This window comes from Macrobrachium rosenbergii, chromosome 3 (genome assembly GCF_040412425.1).
Source record: "Macrobrachium rosenbergii isolate ZJJX-2024 chromosome 3, ASM4041242v1, whole genome shotgun sequence".
Lineage (NCBI taxonomy): Eukaryota > Metazoa > Arthropoda > Malacostraca > Decapoda > Palaemonidae > Macrobrachium > Macrobrachium rosenbergii.
In genome coordinates this window covers 53058273-53082353 of record NC_089743.1, presented here as the reverse complement: position 1 = coordinate 53082353, position 24081 = coordinate 53058273, and the positions used below count along the sequence as shown (strand labels likewise).

The window sequence follows — 24081 nt, the reverse complement described above, 5'->3', positions numbered from 1 at the left end:
CTACTTTTCCTTGTTGCATTCACACACCGACACAAGTATATAGGTTTCATTACAAAGCAAAAGTTTTATCTGTCATATACTAAGAATGCAGATATTACGAACCAACCAGGACATAACGTACCGCATGAAGGGATATTAAAGGCCCTGTCTGCATATATTTATTTCTTGAAGTTTTTAAGAGCATAGTAAATAACAAACATTTGGTGTTATATAGAATATTAAAATCTGTGCTGAAAAAGAGTGAGCAATTATTTTAATGGATCAAAACTTAAACTGCAAGGTGGAAGTTGTTGTCTGATACGCAGGTCTAAACATCAACAGGTAATAAAATTGCGAATTTTACACATAAGTTTTACCGCAGTTCATCTACAGGGCGGGTCTTTGATGTCCTCTTGTACAGTCCGTAATATCCCTTCAAATTGTCTTTCATATCCACTGTCCGTAATGTCCAGTCTGTATTGTCCGTACGGACACCTCTTTCTTACTATGATAAAAAAAAAAGTGTTGACAACTACGGGAATAAAATGTGAAAATTGGTTTTTTAACCTTTTCTTGATTTCATTTTTTAAGAAAACAATACAATACTAAGAACGAATTATGTTTTTCAATTTTGCCAAAAAGTAAAACAAAAAAATCAATCCATAAAAGACTAGACTAGAGAATGGTTCTTTCGAAATGTTAGAATCGGGAAGAGTTAAGAGCTGGGAGTTAAGTCACTTCGGTTCAGTGTCTGTTGGTGGTAACCTCTCTGATGAGTCATTCGGCACAAAAATAAACTGTGGAACAAGGGTTCTCGTAGGACACGGTTCAAGGTGAGGCTTTCCTGTATATTGTATGTCCATTTTAGTTTTTAAAAACTAGAACTGTTGCCTTTGAGTATTTTAGAAATAATATCTTGACCATTTTGACCAAGTATAACCAGTTTTGTTGTTGTAAGCAAGCGTTGTCTGCGTGTCATTTTTCAGAAGTGAGAATGAATACCATATGCTAGTCTGGTCAAGTTATACAAATTTTATGACTTAAAAACAATTTTGGCGCAGTCGAATTTAGTCGAGCTAAACGAGATTCTTCAGTTCTGTTAAGCCATAAATATCGGCTTCCTGTGTAATCGTTTGGTGTATACAAGTCACATCCACACTACTCCTCTGCCAACCATTCCTCAATTTCATAATGATTCTGTGGCCCTCGTCGGAAAACTTTTAATTTTCGGAGTAAGTTTGGTTTCAGACTTGAACATTAAAGTCGTATTACAGAATTAATATTCATTAGAAATTTGACAACCGTGACACAACCCCCGTTTACCTTGTTAACCTATAATGGTCTCATTTTGAGGTTCGAAAAGTCAACGGTGTAAGTGATTAATGAAATTATTGATGAATTCCTGGTTGGTCTCATTAGCAAAGTGACCACTTACGATACTTTTGGATATCTACAAGAGACAACGTTTACTAGTTTTACAACTTTAAAATTAACAAAACCGTTCTTCCACTTAAGTTTATTTTCGGAAGAGGTCCCTTTAGCCCTCGTCTGGTAGTCACTGGAAATATTGAAACAACTTCACAGACAACGCCACTGTAAATGATGACAGAAATAAGTGAACGAGTGTTTTAAGCTCTTTAAATACATGTAAAAAGCCTTTATATTTTGCTTAGGTGCTTTATCAGTGTATGAAGAATACGAGTAAGAAGTTCTCAAGTAAACTGTATATTTGAAGAGTAATGAATTTGTAACAATGGCCCACTCCTTCCCCACCCCACCCCACCCCGAAGATGCAGACGTGTAAACTACATAGCCTTTTTTAATTAATCCTGATTTTACGTTTGGAAGAAACAGGTGAACAGTCGTATGAAATATTAATTATAATTGCTCTACCATGACAGCCCCAAAAACAGGGCACACCGAGAGGTGGGGATCGAATCCCTGTGACTGGACGTGCCTTGGAGTCCATAATATATTGCTTGATACGAGTTTGAATCTGGTACATTTGACTTAACTGAGTAGCATTGTGTAATTACACCCCAGCATGAACAACAAAAGGTTTTTTTTTTTTAGACGAGTCATGCACTGCAACCAGATTACTCGGTTGCCAAGAAATAAAAATTATCCGAAAACTTTAAAATGCATATTTAGAAATCAGACAACTTATTTCAGGCACAGCAGTTACCCTGAAATTTTATTGAAAAAAACACTTCAAACAAAACAAAAGTGGGGAAGCTTGGGAGGTCTGTCAGCCAAAATGAGTGTTACGCGAGAGCTTCCTAAAACAAACCAGGCAAATGGTGATGCTGATACTCTCTATGTTTTTTTTTTTTTCAATTTACTAGAGATGACTTTAGTTTTGACCGGCTGTATATCATCATACTGTCAACATTGGTTTATTTTTGGAGGCCTTCCCTTCAGCAATTAAGTGATTTTCATACCATGCCTCATTTATTTATCAGTTATTTATCTCCTCTTTCTGCATTCCCCATTATCTTGTGTTATTCTTTCCAATGAACACCATATACTTTGGCAGCTTGTATTTCAAGCCAATGGCCCCTGTGGGCTTGTTCCATATGAGTGGTGTTCATCGACTGAATAATAATGATAATTATGGTGTATAGTTTTCTTGAATAACTACTACTTCTTTGTCCTGACTTTATTTAGGCAACTTCACTTTCTTCATAAATGACTCTTGTTTCCTAACCTATTCAATTCTTGGGGCACCGTATTGAATAGTCTTGGGACTGTATATTCAGATGTTCGTTTTTCCTTCTGGATGTATGTTCGTTCAGTAAACCTACCCTTGCCCGTGTTTTATTGACATGATATCGCTACGCATCCACTTGAATTCGACTACGGAACGCTGCTTTGACCTGGTCGTATGAGCTCGTTATTCATCGATGGTTGTTTGACGTCATTATGTTGAATTGGCTAACAGTAATAGACCAATAGAGGGTAATTAGGGTAATTACCTGATGGTCTTCGTTTATGTTCGAGGCGCATTTGAAGTGTGGAACCTGGCAGGCATATAACGCTACGTCTTTTTCTGTAAACTTTTTCGGACATTATAAAAAGAGACAATCATCTCTGTCACGTTCTGTAGGTGATAATAGCATTCCTACTTAGAGGAGTCATGAAGGTGGGGTCGTCATGTCCCAGGACTGTCAGGTTTAGTAATGGCGACATCCTGAGCAGAGTTGAAGTTTCAGGCGTCTGTTACGAAAGTTAATACCTTGAACTGGTTAGTAACAAGGAGATGGACGCTACTGCCTATTGTAGAAATGGAGAGGGGAAGGGTTCAGTTTATATGGTTTTCATTCTTACATAAGGCTCAGACATGGCATAATTCTACGGTCTAAATCTGGTGCAAGATGGTTGTTATGAGATACTGTCTGAGAACTTGGGTCTAGGCTATGCCAAGGTCAGACTATGTCATTAGGCCTAACCTGTTTCTGCAAAATTATTGAATAAAATGAAATGGAGTGAAATACAAATGTCAAGTGAAATGGATTGCTCAAGAAACACTGACCGCTACTTCCTGTTTAATTTGACAATATATACTTTAACATAATTGTCTACTTATGAAATAATTAACTCCTTACAAATATCAAGACCTTCTGGTAAGTGAAGCAACACACGTCAAAGTTTACCCAGTGGCCTAAAATGATTCTTGAAGTCTGTAAACTTGAGTCAATTATCCTGTCTGGGATGCGCTCTCCATACTTGTCACAGGGACAGAGTTTACCATTTTGGCAATGCGTACTGCAAGTAATTGCTACCTATGCCTATTCCAGTCTTGTAAGTCATCCAGGGGCAAGGCATTCCCAGAATTTGCTTTAGCTCTTGAACTGATAACCCCAAAAGTGTCAAAACTCATCACAGCACACCAGTTATGTTGTCTACTGTTGGCGTCATGGTTGTGTCTACCTCACACAGTGCTATTAATCATTAGCACAATTTTATTTTGCCACATAATTCTTTATACCAAAATTATCAAACTGTATTTTTAAAACTCATAATTATATATTCCACAGTTGTTGATAATTTAGGCAGTTCAGGTCTTGAAGTTTGTGAAATTGATGTTAATGCTAATCTGGTTCTAGTTTCCAAACTTGGACAGATGGGGTTTGGGAAGCATTTCATAGAACCGTTGTTGAATGATACTATAGTGTTCCATAGGGCAGTATTCTTGGCCCACTATTACATAGAGTGCATATAAGAAGTCTTGTTTGGCCTACAAAAGTTTATTGCATATGCAAATGATGCTACTTGATTTGCATCAATCCCATCTGAGTATGGACCCAGGGCTGCTGGATCTTACAATGCATTTAGCCAGAATTAGTACATGTGCAAATTATGTGGAATTAAAGTGAACAAAACTCTAAAGAATGTTAGCTGGCCTAGGATACCAGAATCCAATAAAGGTCTTTTTGTTGGCAATATTATCTGCACACAACTCAACAAATTTCAGGGTGTCTTTTCAACTTCAAATTCACTTTTAAGAAGCATATCCAATTCATCAATTCATAATTGGTTCAAAAAATTGGGTTACCAAAAAGTCTTTTAAAGATTTTTGGACTCCGGCCTACTTAAGGAAATGCTTGCATTCTTTAATCCTACCCTGTTTTGAATATTTATTGTTTCTCAGTTTGGTCTTCAGCAACTGACTCATACCCTAAAAAGTTGAGTAAAATTTTAGTTCTGTTAGATTTCTTATTCCAGACTTTAGTATCAATCTGTGGTACACTCGTATAATTAATTTGTGTGCTCTATAAAGTTTTTTTTATAATTCTGACCTTATGGAGTCCGAATCTCAGACTATATTATCCACCTGGGACTAAGAAATAAAGTAAATTCTTATGGTTCCTGCTTTTAATTCTCTCTGGTTCAGAAGCAAACGATTTCATAGAAGTTTTAGCTCAGCTGTGACCAAAATACAGAATTATCTTCTATGTTATTCACTAGAATTACTGAAACTGTGGAAGTTTAAACTGGGTACAGATGATTTTTTTTATAAGACCACATGAATCTCACTTTTTTTTACCCAGGTTCTTATTGAAAATAATTTCAAGTGTGTATTAGCACTTCCTTCTGTTGCTGGATTTTCCAGTCAAGCTGTGGTGTCTGCAATGCATTCTTAACAGTTGTAGTAACACGGGCTTATATCTGAGTAGAATTTAACCTTTTGTAGACCACTGAATCCCATAACTTTGACTGAATCTTGGAATGATCCCTGCTTGATGGCTCTTTGGATAAGGTCAAGTATTGTGGCCATGTAGGATGATTACTTACTATTTTTTTAGGCCGCTTGAGTGCGTAGGCTTTTTTTTTATATGATTATTTAATGTTTATATTGCAATACGCTCCCTGAACACCTGAATTCGCCCTTAATCCCACTAGCCCGAACAACTCTCAACTACCCATCCCACTAGTGTGAATTTTAACAGCCAGCATTACCTATGCTGCAGGTAAAATCTTGTCACTTGAGCTACCATAACAAACAGTTGGCAACGCTGACACAGGTGTGAGCCGACACGCCCCATTTTCATCAATTGCTTTTTGTTTGCCCTGCTGGAAGGTTGTTTCCTTCTGCAGTGCGAGGTTTTAATCCCATTACCCGACTTCTCTGTATTTTGGACTTCTGAAGACCTGGATTGTATTTAACAGTTTTTCTCCTGGATTTTATGGATATCTTCGACGTGGAATGTCTTTTGGATTTGGACTCGCTGGTTCCCGGTCTCGATTGTTCATCATGGACTTTTTCACCTTCTACTACCGCGCCATCAGCTTCGACATCGACCTCGACTGCCCCTACGACGGTGAACGCTGGTGCTCATGGCTTCTTCTTCCTGCAAGAGACGGATGAGTACCTTGAGACACGATAGACATTCTGTCAGGTGTGTAGGAAGGTTAAGCGTGATGTGCAGACTCATTGCGATGAATGTTCCGATTGGAGGGCACAAGAGATGGAGGATTACATTCATCATCGCAAGTCTTTTGCTAGTAAGGGCGGCAAACGTCGGTCAGATTCTTCGTTACCTCAGGTATCTCAGGCTTCTGCTACAGATCAGTTGATGGATTTAGCGAGTTCAGAGATAGTCAAACAGATAGAGGGGAGGATTGCAAGTAGTATGGAAAATTTAATAGCTAGTCTTTCAACATTTCTCAGATATGGATAGTAGTAGTGTTAGGATGTCTAATCCTTCTTCCTTTTCAGCTCCCCTGCCTGTTCCAGAACCAGCCCTAACGGATGCTGAGGGTAATGGTGAACCGCAAAGCCTCTGAGTGGGTAGGTTCTCCAGCCCCCCGGCGTGGAGCAGGCAGTGAAGGATCCCCCCCAACCCCCTTGTAGTATTGATAAACTTAATGTTGATAATGTTAGTCGGGATCAAGGGCTAGGTGTGATAAAGGAGGATAGGTCTGGGTTAGGTAGTGAGGAGAAGGTATTAAGGATGCAGAGTCATTCTCCTGGATGGGTTCCGGTTTCGGGTTCAGGTTCCGGTTTCGGGTTCAAGTGGTTTTTGTGCTCTGGCAACAGTTTCGCCTTCATCGCTTCTTTTCGGTCTGGCTCAGTCTCAAGTCAATGTTTCAGTTCTGGTGGTGCAGAATCCTCCTGCTCTAGCTCCTAACTCACTTTTGAGTGTTTCGGAATCTCCTACTGTAGTTTCCCCCTTCTCTGTGTTTCCTACTCCTCCATCTAGTAGGCGGATTCTGGTGTGCCCTTTCGACGTCTGAAAGTAGTTGCGGGACCTGCAATTGGACATAGTGGAATATAAGGCGGATTTGCTGGGTCATTCGACGGGTACAGACCTATGGTGAGAGGTTATTTTTTGAATGGTTTCTCTAACATTAGATAGTATGTGACACAGTAGTGTCCAGAATTCTTGTCGGATATGTTTCAGGATTATTGCAAGGGGGCAGATTTGGTGTACCTTCTGTCCTTTCATTCTAAGTTTTCTTCTGGGCTATCTGTCACTTCATCTCCTGCTCCCACATTCTCTGTTACTCCTTTTTCAGTCTCCTCTTCAGTCTCTTCTTCTTCTGCTACGGTCTTTCCTGTGGCTTCTGCATCTTAGGTTTTCCCTGCTTCTTCGACTCGACTTTTCCTGTTCTCAGGTAACCTTTTTTATGTGTGCTATTCCTCTGTCTTCTGCCTTTCCTTCCTCAGTACATTCATGTTATATGTCGCTTCATCTCTTGCTCCCACATTGTCTGCTGCTGCTTTTTTCAGTCTCCTCTTCGGCTTCTTCTTCTTCTGCTCATGTCTTTCCTGCGGCTTCTGCATCTTCCGTTTTCCCTCCTTCCTCGACTTTGGCTTTCCTCCTCTCAGGTAACTTTCTTTATGCATCTGCTATTCCTCTGCCTCCCGCCTTTCCTTCCTCAGTGCAGTCTTCTCCGGTAGGAGGAGCTTCCGGACAGGTGAAAACGCAGTTTTTGCAGAATTTGGCTGCAGGCGTTTCATGTTCCATCCCTTTGGGTATGCGCAACCTCTTGTTTCCGCTCCAAACGGCTGTTCCGGTAGTATCAGGTATTTCACAGGGTTTGCCTGTCATTTACAGGGCATTCGGTACCTTCTTCGAGCGGCCCATAGCTTTCATCACCTGCATTTTCCGCAGTGGTAACTCCAAGGGTAGCTTCTACCTTTTTCATTCTCCCTCCTCCTTCATCCTCTTCCGCCCCCCCACAAGCAGTTTTGTTTGTGCATCCTCCCTAGGGTTTAGCAATGTGGGTTTGGCTACTCTCAATCGTCTTCCCCTTGGTAATAATGGGGAATCGGCTCCGGGTTTTTTTCCTCGGCTCAGCCTTCTCTTTTTCCTGGTGGGTTCAACTATGCAGATTCAGCTCCGGGTACCCAATTAGGTGTGGGTGCTCAGCATTCTGGTTATGGTGGTCCGCTTGCGGACTCTTCATCATTGTCCGGGCTTCATTCAGTTCCTCCTCCTTTGTCAGTCTTAGACTGTTTGGACATTGCGGAACAGAATTCTAAAGTGTCAGGTTGCCATTCAATGAATCAGTTGAGGCAATCCTGTCTAAGTCTCTGGTGTTGTCTCGGCTCGTAGGGACTTCTCTTAGGGAAGCAGGTGCTTGGAGGATGTGTTGCACAGTCAGACTGAGGTTCTTGTGCACTCTCTCTGGATGCTGTCAGGTTTACTGTAATGGGGTTCTAAAAGATTGACGGCTATGTCCCTTCGGATCCGTGGCTGTTTGCAGCCTAATAAATTTATCTCAAGGGGTCTGGCTCACCAGGCAAATGCTTTGGCTTCGTCTACGATGTTTGGAGCAGAAAAGTTGAAATTTCTATCTTGGTCATCTTCCCCTTCAGTATCCGGATGTTCATAAGAGGGATTGCTTAGAACACCTTAGCCTTAGCTAATTCTTGTTCAAGGATGATGACATAGACAGTATGACGAATGTGGTTGCTTCTAACTTATGTCTCCGGGGTCGGCAATTATGCATCGTCGAGGGTACAGAGTGTTTGAGGTATCTAGATGATTGGTTGATCCTTGCCTCCTCTCTAGAGAAGCTAGTACTATAGCACAGAGTCCTGAGAGGGTGCGAAGAACGAAAAGTGTCTCTTCTTCCCCAGTTTATATCAGGGGAGTCTCAACGTACTGGCTGATTCACTAAGTCGCTCCTGTCAGGTATTTTTGGGGGGAGAGTGGACTTTGGCTCTGGAAGTAATATGTCAGATTCTCCAGAAGTGGCCAGCAACTGTGGACTTACTCATGACATGATTAAACCATCATCTTCCGGTTTATTTCTCACCAATGGTAGTCCCCCTGTCAGTAGGCACCGATGTGACATGCAAATTGGAATCACATGCAGGTGTATGCCTTTCCTCCATCCGGTCTCATTCATCAGGTAATAAGGAAATTGCGGGAGAGTGTCAAGACATATATGACTCTAATAGCTCCCTGCTTGCCCTAATACGCTTGGTTTCCGGAACTCCTAGAGCTCCTTACGGAAATTCCGATGTCCCTACCCATGCGAAAGTTCTTCTCAGACGACCACATTCTCACCATTATCATCCAACCCTCGCGTGCTATACCTAGTTGCAGGGCGACTGTAGAGAGAGCCACTAGACAGTCCGGACTCCCTAAAGCTGTGGCTAGACAGCTTTCTTTTAGCTTGAGAAAGTCAACCCGTAAGCCTTACCAGGTTTGGCTGGACAAGGTATAGAAGTTAGTGTTGTAAGGAAGGTCATTCCATCTTTAGACCTTCCATAGCCAAAATAGCTGATTTTCTTTTATTCCTTCGAAAAGTCAAAGGTCTTTCGTATTCAGCTATTGCTGACTACTGCTCAACGATTAGCGGTACAATTAGTTACCACCTTCCTGAAATCTCTAGTAGTAAGATAATTGATGATTTATTGCGTTCTTTTAAGATTGAACGTCCTGTCTTGATGTGGTGAGTGGATGACTAAACAGATATCTTATGCAGAGCAGATTGGTGAGCCACCATCTCTGCGGCTGTCAAAGGGGCGTGCAATAGAATTGATCCCCCTTCCTCTAAATGATGTTAATCGGGCAAATTCAGGTGTTAAGGGAGTGTATTACAATATAAAGTTTTCATAATAAAACTAATATTGTAATATATACTTACCTGAACACCTGAATGATTCCCACCCTCCTTTCTCCACATCAGTTTTGACTTTGAATAAAGCAATTGACGAGAATGTGGCATGTCGGTGCACACCTGTGTCAGCGTTGCCACCCGTTTGATATGGTAGCTCAAGTGACAAGATTTTACCTGCAACGTAGGTAACGCTGGCTGTTAAAATTCCCACTAGTGGGATGGGTAATTGAGAGTTGTTCGGGCTAGCGGGATTAAGGGCGAATTCAGGCGTTCAGGTAAGTATTACAATATTAGTTTTATTATGAAAACTTCATTTTTTTACTGTTACTGCTGCTGCAAACTCGTCCTTGATGTTGGATGTTTGTCTTCATTGTGAATGTTTCTATGGTCTAAAGGTTTTCTTTAAAGGTGAAAGGCATAGTTTTCTCCTCCGTTCTCTCTTCAGTATGCAGCCCTTGTCCTATCAGGTCCAAGTTTAAATTTTTGTCTAGACAGTACCTTTACTGAACTGGAATCATTTATGGACTTGTAGGGCTAGCCCAAAGTATTTATTCATAGCTGAGGGGTCAACATTGGAGACAATAAGGGTAACAGAGTTGGACAGCTAGGTAGAAAAAGTGAAAAGTACACTGGGGTGTGAAGAGGTGCTCCTAGGAGCATGCAGTACTGTCACCCATGTTACATAAGACACGTTGTAGGCAAAGTTCTTAGATATTTGAGTTTTCTGACTATGACAGCAAGATTGATAGTACATTCATGTTTGCATATTGAGATTGACATGAGAATAATGAACCTCTCTTTCATAGCCTTTTGTAATATTTGGATGCATGGATGGATACAAGTTATAACATCCAGTGTTTGAGTAAGATTTTTGTACTGTGTATGTCGTAAGCTTTCTTCCATTTTATTTCCGTGATAGTTTTCTTCCATTTTATTTCCGTGACAGTTATCTACATTTCTGTGAAGCTTCTTGATCACCTTGGTTATGAGGCATTCATGGCATAGTAGGATTCAATTGGATAACAGGGTCCTCAGAAACTGGATGTTTACTCTCTCCATCCTTCATAATAGATCCTGGACATAACTAAATGGGCCTGTCATGGTTTTTTACCACCCCTTTACCTGCCAAGTAGATTATTTCTGATGGAACAGAATGTAATTCAGCCTTCATTCTGAAAATTCAGGTTAGCACACTTCAAATTTGTCTTGAAGAGAACATTATATATAAAATGGATGAATCATCATCTTTGTTTGGATATTAAATATAAGAACTCGAGCATTTTATCTGTTTGGAGAATGTTTCTTTTTACATCGTCTTTTCCTGTTTTTCTCGAAAGGATTTCATCTAAGGTAACCAGTGTCATCAATAGCCATACACTTGATTTTATCCATATCCTCTACCTGTTTCTGCTCCGAGTTATTCCAGCAGTTGTTCAGTAGGTGCCATTTTGGTCACAGATTAATTGAGCGTAGGGAGTGAGGCCTGCTGATTTCCGAGCAGGCTTTTAGAAAACAGGTCATAATACATTTCATTTATACTATCAATCCTTGGGATTCTATTCTTGCTTTGGTTAGCTCTTACAACACCAACCTTTTAAAATGTTAACCTAAAGAATGTTTGGAGGTTTAACATACTTTTTTTTTTTACCTTAGTTTTCACCAGTCTTGCTCTGCTTACGGGCTTTTTGGGGACAACTTGCCCATGGCTTTCTTCACAAAGATACTTTACATGTCTTCACAAGCCATTTTCAGCAAACTTGTAAACAATGAAAAAACGATGAATTGATATAAAGTTAAAAAAAAAATTACTGTGGCATCTAGCTTTGGGTATCCTTGTTACCATTGAACTGAAATATTGGTTTCATGCTGAAAGTTTTACACTTGACTGCAACATTGTAGGAGTTAGAACTTGTGTAGTTGATATTTAGGACTAACATAAATAAGATAGTAATTTTATCTCTAAACCTAAGAAGCAAATATGTTGTTCATTTTAGCAAAATGGGAGTAACTTTTGCTTGTTAAGGTAATGTCCCGCATGAGGATTTATAGTGAATAGGAATTATCAACTAATATTGAGTACCTGTTGTAATGTTTGACAGCTAAAAGAATTTTTCATATGATACAACCATTTGTTTGAAGCCGCTTAAAAAATTGTTCATATGATGACCTTATGTTTTGAAGCTTAAACCAATTATGAGAAGTAAAACATCCCTCAAGTACATAAGTAATAACTGAATTTGTAAATTATTGTGTTTTGCAGATGTGTGTGTGTGTGCTTTCAGTGACTCGCCTAAGACTGGAGTAATCAAAAATGGATAGGAAACGAGGATCACTGCAGATTGACAAGAAGGAATAACTGTGGAGGCAGCAATCCAGATATGGTAGACTACAGCTGAGGAGTTAATTAATGAGCAAGACTTCACTTTGTTTCACTTTCTTTCACTTTGTTTGGTTTTATGTACAGCCCTCCACAGGGATAATTCCCTCTCTGGCGGGCCCTTGTACGTTTTCAAAATAAGGTGCTGCTTATATTTTGTAATTGTCTTTCAGTGTTTTCTCGCCAGTATCGTAGCTCCTGCAGAATAGGAGAGTCTTTAGTTCCTCTTTAAATTTGCACTCTTCTTGTATGCTCTTCACTTCAGGCGGTATTTTGTTGTATAGTCTTGATGCTTAGTGTACAAATGCTCTCTCACCTGACTTACAATTTGTTCTAGGTTCAAATAGTCTATATGCTTCACTTGCATGTCTGATTACAATATTCATTTCGGGTCTAAAGAAGCTTAAGCGGCTTCTCAGATAAGTTGGTTCATCATATTTTAGTGCTTTAAAGACTGTAAGTAGTGTTTTACATTCTATTCTAGCTTTTACTGGGAGCCAATGTAGCTCAATTAGTGCTGGGGTTATTCTGCCACGGGAACGTAGCCCTTTTATTAACCTGGCGGCTCTATTTTGTACCCCTTGCAACTTTCTTAATAGGTAGTTAGGGAGACCGTAGTATATAACGTTGCAGTAGTCAAGCCTCGAAAGTATTTGGTTGCAAATTACTGTTTTCAGAGTATCTTCATTTAGGTATTTTCTAATAAATGCAATGTTTCTAATATGAAAGTTAGAGGTTTTTGTAATATGCAATGTATGGTTCTTCATCGACAATTTATTATCAATAAATACTCCATAAATACTCCTAAGTTCCTCACTTCTGCCACAATATTTACTGTTGATGAACCAACAGTTATTCTTTTGAAGTGTTCATATTTTCGTAGTGAACTGTCAGATCCAAATAGCATACACTCAGTTTTGTCTTCGTTGTTTCAGTTTCTTCGCCGACATCCATTTTTTTATATCTTTCATTATTGCATCAGTTTTACTAATGGTGTCTTCTACCATTTCGACAGGAAAATAGAACTGGGTATCATCAGCATACAGTTTATACTTAACCTTGTGCTTATTTAGAATTCTAGATAATTCAGTTGTGTAAAGGCCAAATAGCAGTGGACCCAGGACGATGCCTTGGGGCACTCCTTTTGTTAGGCTTTTCTTTTCGGATTTCACATTTGATATAACCACTGTAACCTTCCTATTTTCTAAGTAGTTTTGTACCATTTGTGTACGTCATCTTCGATGCCTACTGCTCTCAGGTCTTCAAGCAGTAGATTGTGGTCAACTGTCTCAAATGCTGCACTTAGGTCAAGCATGACCAGGATGCCACATTTTCCATTTGCTATAATTTCTACTGTGTCATTTATAATTGCACACAGTGTGGTCTCTGTTGAGTGGTTTTTTCTATATGCTGACTGATTATCAGATGTAACGTTGAGTTGTTTCAAGTGTTTCCATGTTTGTTTGTGAACTTCCGTTTCTATAAGTTTTGATAAGTACGGTAGGTTCGATATTGGTCTATAGCAGCTTAGATTTTCTTTATCACCTTTTCCTTTATAGGCCGGCTTTATACAAGCAAGTTTTTCACTATTTGGGAAAAATGCCTGTGCTAGACAGCAACAGCCCTTCCCTTTTGGCGAGAAAGGGAGAAATGCTTAAGTATTAGTAGATTTCAAATGTTTATTATGCGCTGCTGGGTTTACGTGAATAGCATTGTAGGTGTTAAACCTGTGATTTTAGAAGATTCCCGTATTCTCTAATTCAGGTGAGAATGCTTTTGTATCTCGAATATAATTCCCTGATAATTCTCTCAGATTCTTTCACTCTCTCATATTCTTTCATTCAGGCTACGATTCGACCACAGTCTTGAAATCAGGTTGGAATGTTCCCACATTCCTTAATTCATGTTTTCCCATATTCTTCTCATTCAGGTTCAAATTCTCCAGCATTCTTTAACTCAGGTTAGAATGCCCCCATATTTTATAAATTTAGGTCAGCACACTCACATATTCAATCATTTCGGCGAGTTGCCATATCTTAATATGCAGGTTAGAAAACTTCTGCATTTTATATTTCAAGTTATAAAACTCTATCCTTTAACATAAGTTAGAACTTCCCCATATCTCATATTTCGCCAAAGAATGTTATATCAAAGAAGTACTGTGGCACATTGTTATGCAGGAAGGATAGCATGTGCTCTGCAAACAAATTCCGGATCTGAGCTACTCGTCTGAAAATGTCCCACAAAAAACCAGAGGGTGTCGGATGTCCAGTTTTAGTTTCGTCTGTATTTCGCAAGGTAAACTTGTTACCGACGCCAGACATACGAAATTCTGTCATTTTCACGCCTCTAAAGAGGTAAACATTTGGGTTGGGGCAATTGGACGTCGCACGCAGGATCCAGAGAATCTTCCCTGGATCCAGGTCGCACGCATGGCGTGAAGTTTGACGTGACCTGCACAGCGTTCTGATTGCACTACAACCACATATTTTTCAGTCAGTCAATTTTCCGTACATTTTTCCTTAATTTTCCGTCTACAACTTCTCCTGGCAGGAAACAACTGAAAATACTCTCTAACTGAAGCAGTGCTGTTTCCAAAGTTGATAGTTTTTACGTCATTTATATTAGCTACCCTTCAGTCTGTTATGTGATTTTGTGCGGGTTTCGTTCATATTGTCCCACCATGCCTCTAGTTTGCCCACGTAAAAGGTTGTTTCATGCCAGGGGACGAAATGCAGCCAGTGAAAGCGAGAAGAGCATGCGAGAAAATCGTGTCGCATCGAGCTGTAGTGGTGCTGGTCACGGCCTTGAGAGCTTTGATGTTAGACAGGATTAATAAACTAGAGTACAGGGTTAGTCCGTCCCGGCGGCATATTAGGGGACCTTCCCTGAAAAAAAGCGGGACGGCATATCTTAAAAACTAACCATAGAATCTTCTTGAAAACAATTTCAATATGTTTATCACGCCCAAAATACTGGCTGTGGGAAAATTTTCGGCGTGTGTAGTACAAGCTCGTTAGGGGATTACTGTAAAAACATAAAAGACTGAGCGCGCGCCCGTTCTCACTCGTCTGGCCGAACCGTAATAGAGTTGGCGAATATGAGTGCCGGCGGTACTGCTCATCTTTGTGACGTAGGCTGGATACTTGGCCGCTTACCATAGAAGAAAACAAGGAAATGAAGGGTCACTATGGCAAATGTTTGACCACGCACATTCTCTTTCACTTTCACGACATTAGATGAGAGAGGTCCCCGTTCATCTCCAGGCACTGCAGAGCTAAAAGATATGAATAACCCTCCATATATATATATATATATATATATATATATATATATATATATATATATATATATATATATATATATATATATATATATATATATATATTTTTTTTTTTTTTTTTTTTTTTTTGCTAAGGCAGAAGCCATAGACCCTGTCGGGTTAGGTTTAAAAGGACTGACCAGATGAAAGGCGCCTTAATCCGGGTTAAGAGAGCTTCCTTGCTCTTCACTCTGGTAAGGTCAAGTACTGACTGATGACTTTTCTCTCTTTTAGCCTCGACCAAAAGCAGCCAGACGATGACATGAGCGAGATTGTTCCTATTTCGGTCAGAGTCGGACTAACCCTGTGAGGGACATGTACACGTTGCTGCTGAACAAAAGGATTCTGCAGTTTTGCGAAGTGAACTAACGGGAAAGCGTATTGGTACAACTAAAGAAATTGATAATGAAAATTTGTTTTTATCTTTACGGGAAATGGAGAATATTGCAAGTGTTCTGATGTGTACCGGTAAATGTGGGTGTAGTGTACTTTGCAATATAAACGACTTGGTTTTGACTGCTGTTGTGCATTTGAGTTGAAAGTTGTGACAAAGTACTTCAGGAGAAATAGACGTGAAAAAAATGGAGAGGGAAAGAGTTGAGGGAAAAAATGAAACAGTAAATGCATGACATGGATTTTTTTTTTTTTTTGCTATGTGCAATATACAGCTCTTAAGGGCATTATAAATAAATTATTTTCAGTTATATAATAAAAAAAAGGGTGTTATCCAGCGTTCTTTGTTCATGAGGCGAAAAAGTCATTAGGATTTAAGTAAACTCATATTTCCTAAAATTTTGGTTTTGGGGCATCTGCTAACACAACTCAGGGAACATTGATACTTGGGTAATTAACACAGGGATGAAGATCTTAATAAGAAAATTGACACTATTAAATATTATTGCTTTAATGATAACTGGGTTAAATTTGGCCACTTAACAATAACAAGACCCTAGCCTCCATTTAACACCTCTCTGCATCTCGAAGAACTTAAATGCTTCCCAAACAACTACGTTTAAAAAACAAGTTCGGTTATTAAATAATCGTTGCTTGAATAAGGCTTTAGTTCGTTACAGCTAGCCTAAATAGTCCAAACGTCGGCTATATCCTGAAGTAAGGTAAAAAATCAGATCCCGGTAGGGTCTGTTAATCTTCATAGGAATTATAAACAACACGAAGAGTGGAAGATTACTGGTATTTGAAAGCAGGAGCACCAAGCATTCTTCAAAGCTAAAGTATAATGCAAAGATTCTTCTGTACACAATACCCGGGCTGTTTAAACTGGCGATATTTTAATAGTTCATCTGAAAAGGAAAAAGCCTTAGCCTCCGTAGGGGGTTAGTGCCGTCAGTGCACCTCATGCGGCGCACTGTAGGCATTGCTTTTAAGTTTCTTTGCAGCGTGCCTTCGGCCCCTAACTGCAACCCCTTTCGTTCCTTTTACTGTAACTCCTTTCATATTCTCTTTCTTCCATCTTGCTTTCCACTCTCTCCTAACAGTTGATTCCCAGTGCAACTGCGAGGTTTTCCTCCTGTTACACCTTCCAAACCTTTTACTGGCAATTTCCGTTTCAGCGGTGTATGACCTCATAGGTCCCAATGCTTGGCCTTTCACCTAAATTCTATATTCAATCACTCAATCAATCAAAAAGCCTTAGGACAATTAGGAATTTCTCATGAAAAGATAGTAAATAGATACACCTGATGATTCAGTACATCAGGGATTACTTCTTTCATCGTTACTGGGCGGTTCATCGGACAGGAAATTTAAGCGAGGAGTTTTTGTCATGTAATTATTTCGTCATCACGCCTAGTCCTGTCGATGATTACCTTTTCAGCCATACTACCAATTAATCATAAAAATTTGTTTTGGCCACAGTTAATTTATGATTTACTGAATATAAACAATGTTCAGTATATGAATTCCTGTAGCTGTATTAGGTTTTAATCTGTGTACCACAAGTCAGCTTCTTGCTGATCAGGGAAAAATTCAATTATATATATTTAATCTTCTGCCACGTCCATCATATCATGGTGTGATGATATAATTGAAAATTACTATTCCAGTATAGTTAAGGATTGTAGGTTAAAGGATTCATAGTACATGGTTCAGAATTATGCTGGAGGGTCTGTAGTATGTAGACAATGTAGTTAGTGATATAATTGGGAATGAAATTTACATTCCATTAATGTTTATTCATTTTCACAAAGCACATATATATACTTAAAAAAGGGCATAAATTCCTCCGCTCAAACAATATGGTTTGTGACAATTTCTAAAAGACTGGCATTAGTTTTAATTACGCAATACGTTTACTGGTTTCTCGTGGACTATGGGTTATAATGTGCAAGGTGAATTTCTACAGTATATTTGTCTGATTTTCACTTTTCAATTCCTCCTTGCCAGTGTTCATAGGGGAAGGCATCCTACACCTTGCCCCACCTTGGCAAGGCCCATGGTCCTGCTTGGTTCCTAAAATCTAGAATAAGGTACTTTCATCTGTCCAGTTAGCAGATCCACATTGTTTGGGTTTCACTTGATAAACATCTTAAAATATATACAGTAGAATTCACTTGAGCAGTTTCCATGAATTACAATTTATGAGCCACTTTCCAGTGAATGAACCAGCATCGTGGAAAGCTAAGATTTAGTGTTTCAGAATATACTGTACTTGGGTATTAATAATTTGATAATCTTTCACGTAAAAGTTGGTCTACCTTTGCACTAAAAAAAAAAAAAAAAAAAAAAGTTTTGCCTGTTTCCTTTAAGTATTATCACTAATTTTTGTTTAAACTTCTGTCTAGCAGTCTTTGGTTCCTAATCTTTAGATTTTTTCTTTTATTTGCAGCTTAGAGAGTTTGTAATCTGTCTAAGAGTCTTCCTAAGTTTTAAATTGTAGCATTTTTTGTTCTTTAGAGTATTCTTAAGTCACAAGAGTAAAAGACTATATTGATAAGACATTTTCTCTTATGTGTCTGTTCTAAAAGGCTTGGATACCAGATGTTTTACTAGTTTTAAGGAATTATTTCAGGCCATTTGAAGTATAAAGTATTTACAATACTGTATCTCTTCCAGATTTTCCTGTACATACAAAGCCGAAGACAAAAAGACAGCCGCAGCAACGCTTCCAGTGGAGAAAGTCCTGCTTTTGACTATAATGTAGGAAATAGAAACTGCAGGAACTTGGATTTCACAGGAAGAACTGAAGAATACGTATATCAAACAATACAGACTCAGTTTAAAATATAATTCATCTGTAACTTTTACGTGGGGCCTTACATACATTTCAGCAAGAATAAGTTGATAGTTATTAGTGCACAAATGCTCTATAAAGCAAGACTGGACTAGTTTGCGTTGTATAAGACAAATCTTAACAGTTTAATTGTTGACAGTGCTGAATACTCTTAGATTTTTCGCAGAACTGGGGCCATCATTGTTTACTTAGAATTTACTAGGGTTACAAAACTTATCATTTCTCAAAGTGGTAATCTGCAGCATGCTGAATCACTTCACTGTTGAACTTATTCGTAGTACTTGCTTGTGGACTAATGCCCTCCATTCGTGCGCCTAGTTTTGGTAAACAACAAATTATTGAATTTTTACACTTGCTTCAACTTTTGGGACCTTTGTATGATGCCCAGACTACCTGGAGGGCTTGGTATGTGTGACAGCTCTACATTTTAACGTCATAGCTTAATGCTCCCGCAGTTAAAAGAATTTTCAAATGCTTCAAAATATTTGTAGGGAATTGTTGTAATCCACAGCATTTAGCAAAATGTTGAACTAATAGGTACATATTTGCTCATGAGTTTGCTTAAGGAAACATTAAGTTTTTGCTTTATTTCCATTGTAGCTTCCAGCACGTTGCGTCTTAATTGCTATAATGTTCTCGGAATTCCTAGATTATTTTCATTAGTGCTTTGGATGGGAGTAAAGGCATGAGTTTAATGACTGTTGAATGGCACACATCATGAATTACTTAGAGGGTAACTCGGACTCTTCCAGGTTAAACTTGGTTCCCTTTTTGAAAGGGTATATCCTGCAACCTCGAAGTTGATCTTCATGCGCACTAAGGACTCCACTATCAGGAAGACAATTGTCTATTCTACGTGGCAAGAAGAACATAGGATCTATGGTTCCAAGAGCATACACCAGAGTTTTGAGTGTAGGGAAGGTTCATGATTTTGAAACTATAGGTTTCACAATGAGACTACTAAGTACCTTTTATTTTGATATTTTGTCAGTGAAGTCAGATTTTACTGCTAGTTGGCCGGTTTTTCTTAACTTAGGCTTTAATAATTAGTGTTTTTGTACCCCATAGTTCTAAATTCAAATTCAAATTTAATCATATCCCTATCATTCAAAATTGGATATATTTACATACACATCTGATACAGGTTGCAGTTTGCCCTTTGTAGTTTTTTGCCTTGCTGTATTTACTTAGAGTCTCATCATTTAGCTCACTCTCATCAGCACATTGGCATCTATATAATCTTATGCTAAAGGAAATGTTTACTATATAGGATATACAGTTTTTTAATGAATATTTTGTTAATACTAAAGAAAAAGTTATATATGACTTCAGTTTTAGTCCCAGAAACTTTAATTTTCTTTAGTTCTCTTGCTTCCAAAATTGCCACTCTATTATCCACTAAGAAAGATACTTTTCAGTCACTGGATTTGTATTTCAACTAGCTTTAAGAGTGGAAATATCATATTAAGATTAATTTAACTTACTAGCTACCTTAACCTCATATCGCTTACATATATTTCTAATAATGAAAATGTGATATAATTTGGAGGTTATTGTTCATTAAGGTGGTGTAGTTTTGGTATTCAATGAACTGAAAAGTTTATTGCTAGAATTTGTGTCATTTGGTTTTATTGTTGCTTGTTGCATCTTATAATATTGACATACTTCTTGTCATATTTGGTTTTAAGTTATAAGTTTTGAAATGGTGCTAGTGTGAGTCAGTTCCATAGTCTCATGAGGTGCTGAGGGCTCTCACTGATTCTCCTATTGAGTTTGTTTTTATCTGTGCAATTCTGTGGAGATTCCTGGCAGTGTTTATTAGTGTCAATCCAAGACTGGTGTTAATAACTGGGGGAAATGGATTTCAGCTATTCTTTTCCCTTGGCTGACCTCTTTAATCTTGTCTTTTTTAACCGGATGGGTTGGAATATTTTACCTTTCAGGATGGTTTTAAGGCAGTAGATTGCGTAGAAGTTGCCTAGCCCAGTTTTTTAAGGTCTTACCTATCAAGAAAATGCAATTTCACTCTACGGAAAATGCCATAAGATCTATTTGTTTTCTGTCACTGCGAATGTTTTCAAGACTAGAGGATGCTTGTTGGCTGTCATTGTCATTATTATTCTCGGTTATGACTGAACGCAGCATTGAGGAAATCACGCATTCTGTAATAGTCGAAAAACTTAATTGTGTTAATGTAATCTGATTCAGTTTCCTGGCACCAATATGTCTCCATTTCTTGAATTTCTTAAGTTTCATCGTTCAGTTAGTGTTAAGGTCCTCTTCTATCAAAATTAGTAGCTCTGACAGTACGACTGGTTAGTTATATGCAACCTTTTACTCGAACTACAGTCCCTGAGAGCGATTTGACTTCTGGTAGATAAGCATTGCTTTACTATCTAAGAGTCTGTAGAGACGATAACAAAAATGTGAATACAGTAGGTAGTATGAACAACTCATTATTCTACAGCTATTTCAGAGATTTGCTGACTTTGGTATCGAATGTAAAGCTGGCATCTGAAGGAACAGAGATGGAGTAGTGGCGATCTATAGCAACAAATGATTATTCTTTATTGCAGTTTATAATTAAATGCCACAATGATTACTTGTAGAGTTAATTTCTGAGGATTCTTCTGCAAGGACTTTCAGGGGATGCGTGCTTTCTTGACTCTGGGTTTTACTAGCTATAACATTTTCAGGAACAGTCCCGCGTCCTGTTTCGTGTCTACTAAGCTGGTTTTGATTTTTTTTTTGTGGGGTTTTTCAACCTTTCAAATTTCTTAAATATCATTAGCTGCTTCAAGCAAATTCTTTTGTCTTATTTGTTTTGAGGTCCACCAAGTTTTGACTTACCGAGATTTGAGTTACTTGTATGGTTTTCAAACACTAAACCTTGTTGTTTAATCATGTCTTCATAGTGGTAAAGCCCAGAATATTGAGTAAAATGTACGTCAGTGCAAGAGTTAGGAAAACTTTATAAGCTAAATGTCGTATTTTGTACAAGGTGCTGTAAAGTAGGTTACATGCGATTGCTTTGTAGATTAAATCTTGTGTTGCCAAAAGGTTTGTAACTGATGAGAGTGAGATTAATATTAGGTTTTAGGTATTTTTAGATACTTTTATTATTTGATTTTTGTGACATTCAAAAGGAGCTTCTGCAATTTTGAATATCGAGGTATGTTGTTCTGGTGTAGCCCTTCAGTTTTTCATTTATATGTTCTGAAAATAATGAAATTTGTCGAAGGTAGGCTTTATAATTATAAGTTTGGCTTTGCACGAAGCTTTTTATCTTTCAGTGAAACATAGGATAAAGGGTGATTGCTGATCCATTTTTTGTATCTTGAATTTTATAAGGGATAATAAACCAGATAATCCATCTGGTATGTTGAATTCTCTAGCTAAGAATGAGCTATAATTCCTCCTATTCAAGATGTTTAAATTCATAGTCTATAAAGAACAATAGTTTCCAGTTAAGTTCGGGGTCACTTTCGTACATTAATAAAAAATTTAAGTTATCCTCCCTCCTTTTGAGCTTTTTTTTATCGCCTCGGCATTGATGCTAACATTTGTTTGAAATATATGTGACTCTCTCTCTCTCTCTCTCTCTCTCTCTCTCTCTCTCTCTCTCTCTCTCTCTCTCTCCTCGACGAAGAAAAGCTTTGTCGTAGAATAACCGAAGTGAAAAAGAGATGAGTGTGGGGTTATGGAATGTAATAAGTGGAAAAAATGGTAAAAAATGCGATTGAAAGTGCTGATCGATGTTCGGAATGTAGGTTTTGTTAGGGCTCCTTATTGAGCCATAATAGGGTTTATTACATCCTGTGACTGTTACTCTTGAAGGGAGGAAGGAAACACTATGCATAAACTAGTAGGTTCATTTAGGTGCGTATATACAAGTGCACGGAGAGATATCTGTCACGGGTGAAGACTGGACGCCACACTGGACTCGTGCAATGGCCGGAGGCGGGAAAAATACAATGTTATATCCTCGGGGTATTGCCATATTCATAATGAAACATAGAAATATAATATAAAGTACATAGGAGGTGTATTTATTATACATGAGACATCAATAATATTCATAGTGGGTTTATAAAGGGTACATGATATTGTAATGATATAGTAAAATAGTAGTTACTGTACAGCCTCACATTTCGTTTATCTACAAGTGTGTGGAAGTACTCCTTAAGTGTTTGCACTTTATGACGAAAGTGAAAGACATCTGCCCGAGATTTTATGAATTTCTAGGGAGCTTTCATTTGTAAGTGTAAGCTTAAGATTAAGACTTGAAATGGAAAGTATAAGACTGAAGTCAGTCAATTGGGTAATGAAAGTTAAATTCTGAATGATAGAATGAGGAATTTGATAGCTGTCTTGAGCAGCTATAAGATATACAGTAGTCACAGCAGATCGGGCAATGAAGGATAAAGGTAGACGAACTGCGGAATATTATGATTGCCGGGAAAGCCTTACACAAAGTGGGTAATTTTTCTAGTATTGTTAGGATATATAAACTGCTTAGGTGTGGATAGTACAGTATGTGAGGTGTAATTCATGTACATGTGCAATAAATGATTTAATGCATGAAATGGCGGAAGGTGGAAATGTTTACACGGTTATCGAATGTGATGGTTCCCGACTGGTTTTTTCATAAACCGTCCTATTTTCAGATGATTTTATTTGCAAGTATCTCTCTCTCTCTCTCTCTCTCTCTCTCTCTCTCTCTCTCTCTCTCTCTCTCTCTCTCTCTCTCTCTCTCTCTCTCTGTAGGGCTACAGGAGCATACCTTGAACGCACGAATGTTAAATGTGAACCCGATCTCAACCTATATGGAGATTTTTCTAAATATCCAATTAGATTAAATCTTGCAGAAGTTCCTTTTCCATCTGATGCTCAGCTACCGTTTCAGATCTCCCATTCCCTCGCCTTGATCCCACCCACTCCCAAACTCAAAATGTTAAAAGACTCTTAAAAAACCCACCCAGTCAACGTTCATATGACTGAGGTCTGCCCCTGGCCCCCTCCCTCTTCTAGCATCAGAATTTGCCATTTTATTCCTCACCAAAAAAGGGCCAAAGAGTCCATGATGTAAATTTTGCTTTTAGCGAAATGAACCAGTGGTCATTTAGGTCGCTTGTGAATTTCCCATGTACAGAACTTGTTCATTCTTTTGCTGATGTAATGAGCTCAGTAACGTCTTGTGTGGGTTTGCATATGCTGTACTTGTCAAAATGTTGATAGCCGTCTTGGTAAACATGTTGGGACTCAGTCCACTTGTTTTTCCAGCATTCTTGTTTAAGTGCGTTTTTCTTGACAACCAAAGTCTTTGCCAATACTTGCCTTGTCATGCTTTGTTCAAGTTGTTTGAAAGCCTCAAATAATTTTCATATTCTTGCTGATTTTCCAAACATTTTTAGACTATTGTATGAATTACTACGCTTTGTTTAAATTTAATATTTTTAAAATTCATAGTTGTATTGTAGGAGATTGTAATGTCAGGTGAACAGGATTTTGTATATTTTTTTTTAGTTTGAATATGTATGCACTACAATTTCAATGATGTCAAGTTATCAAATG

General features: G+C 38.4%; 1 long non-coding RNA gene across 1 annotated transcript; it reads left to right on the top strand.

Moving 5' to 3' along the window:
* The first annotated feature begins 670 nt into the window (after positions 1-670).
* LOC136855677 (uncharacterized) lies at positions 671-22648 on the top strand. Its single transcript, XR_010858100.1, has 3 exons — positions 671-812; positions 11819-11939; positions 18330-22648. It is a non-coding gene; the product is annotated as an uncharacterized lncRNA (long non-coding RNA).
* Positions 22649-24081: the final 1433 nt, after the last annotated feature.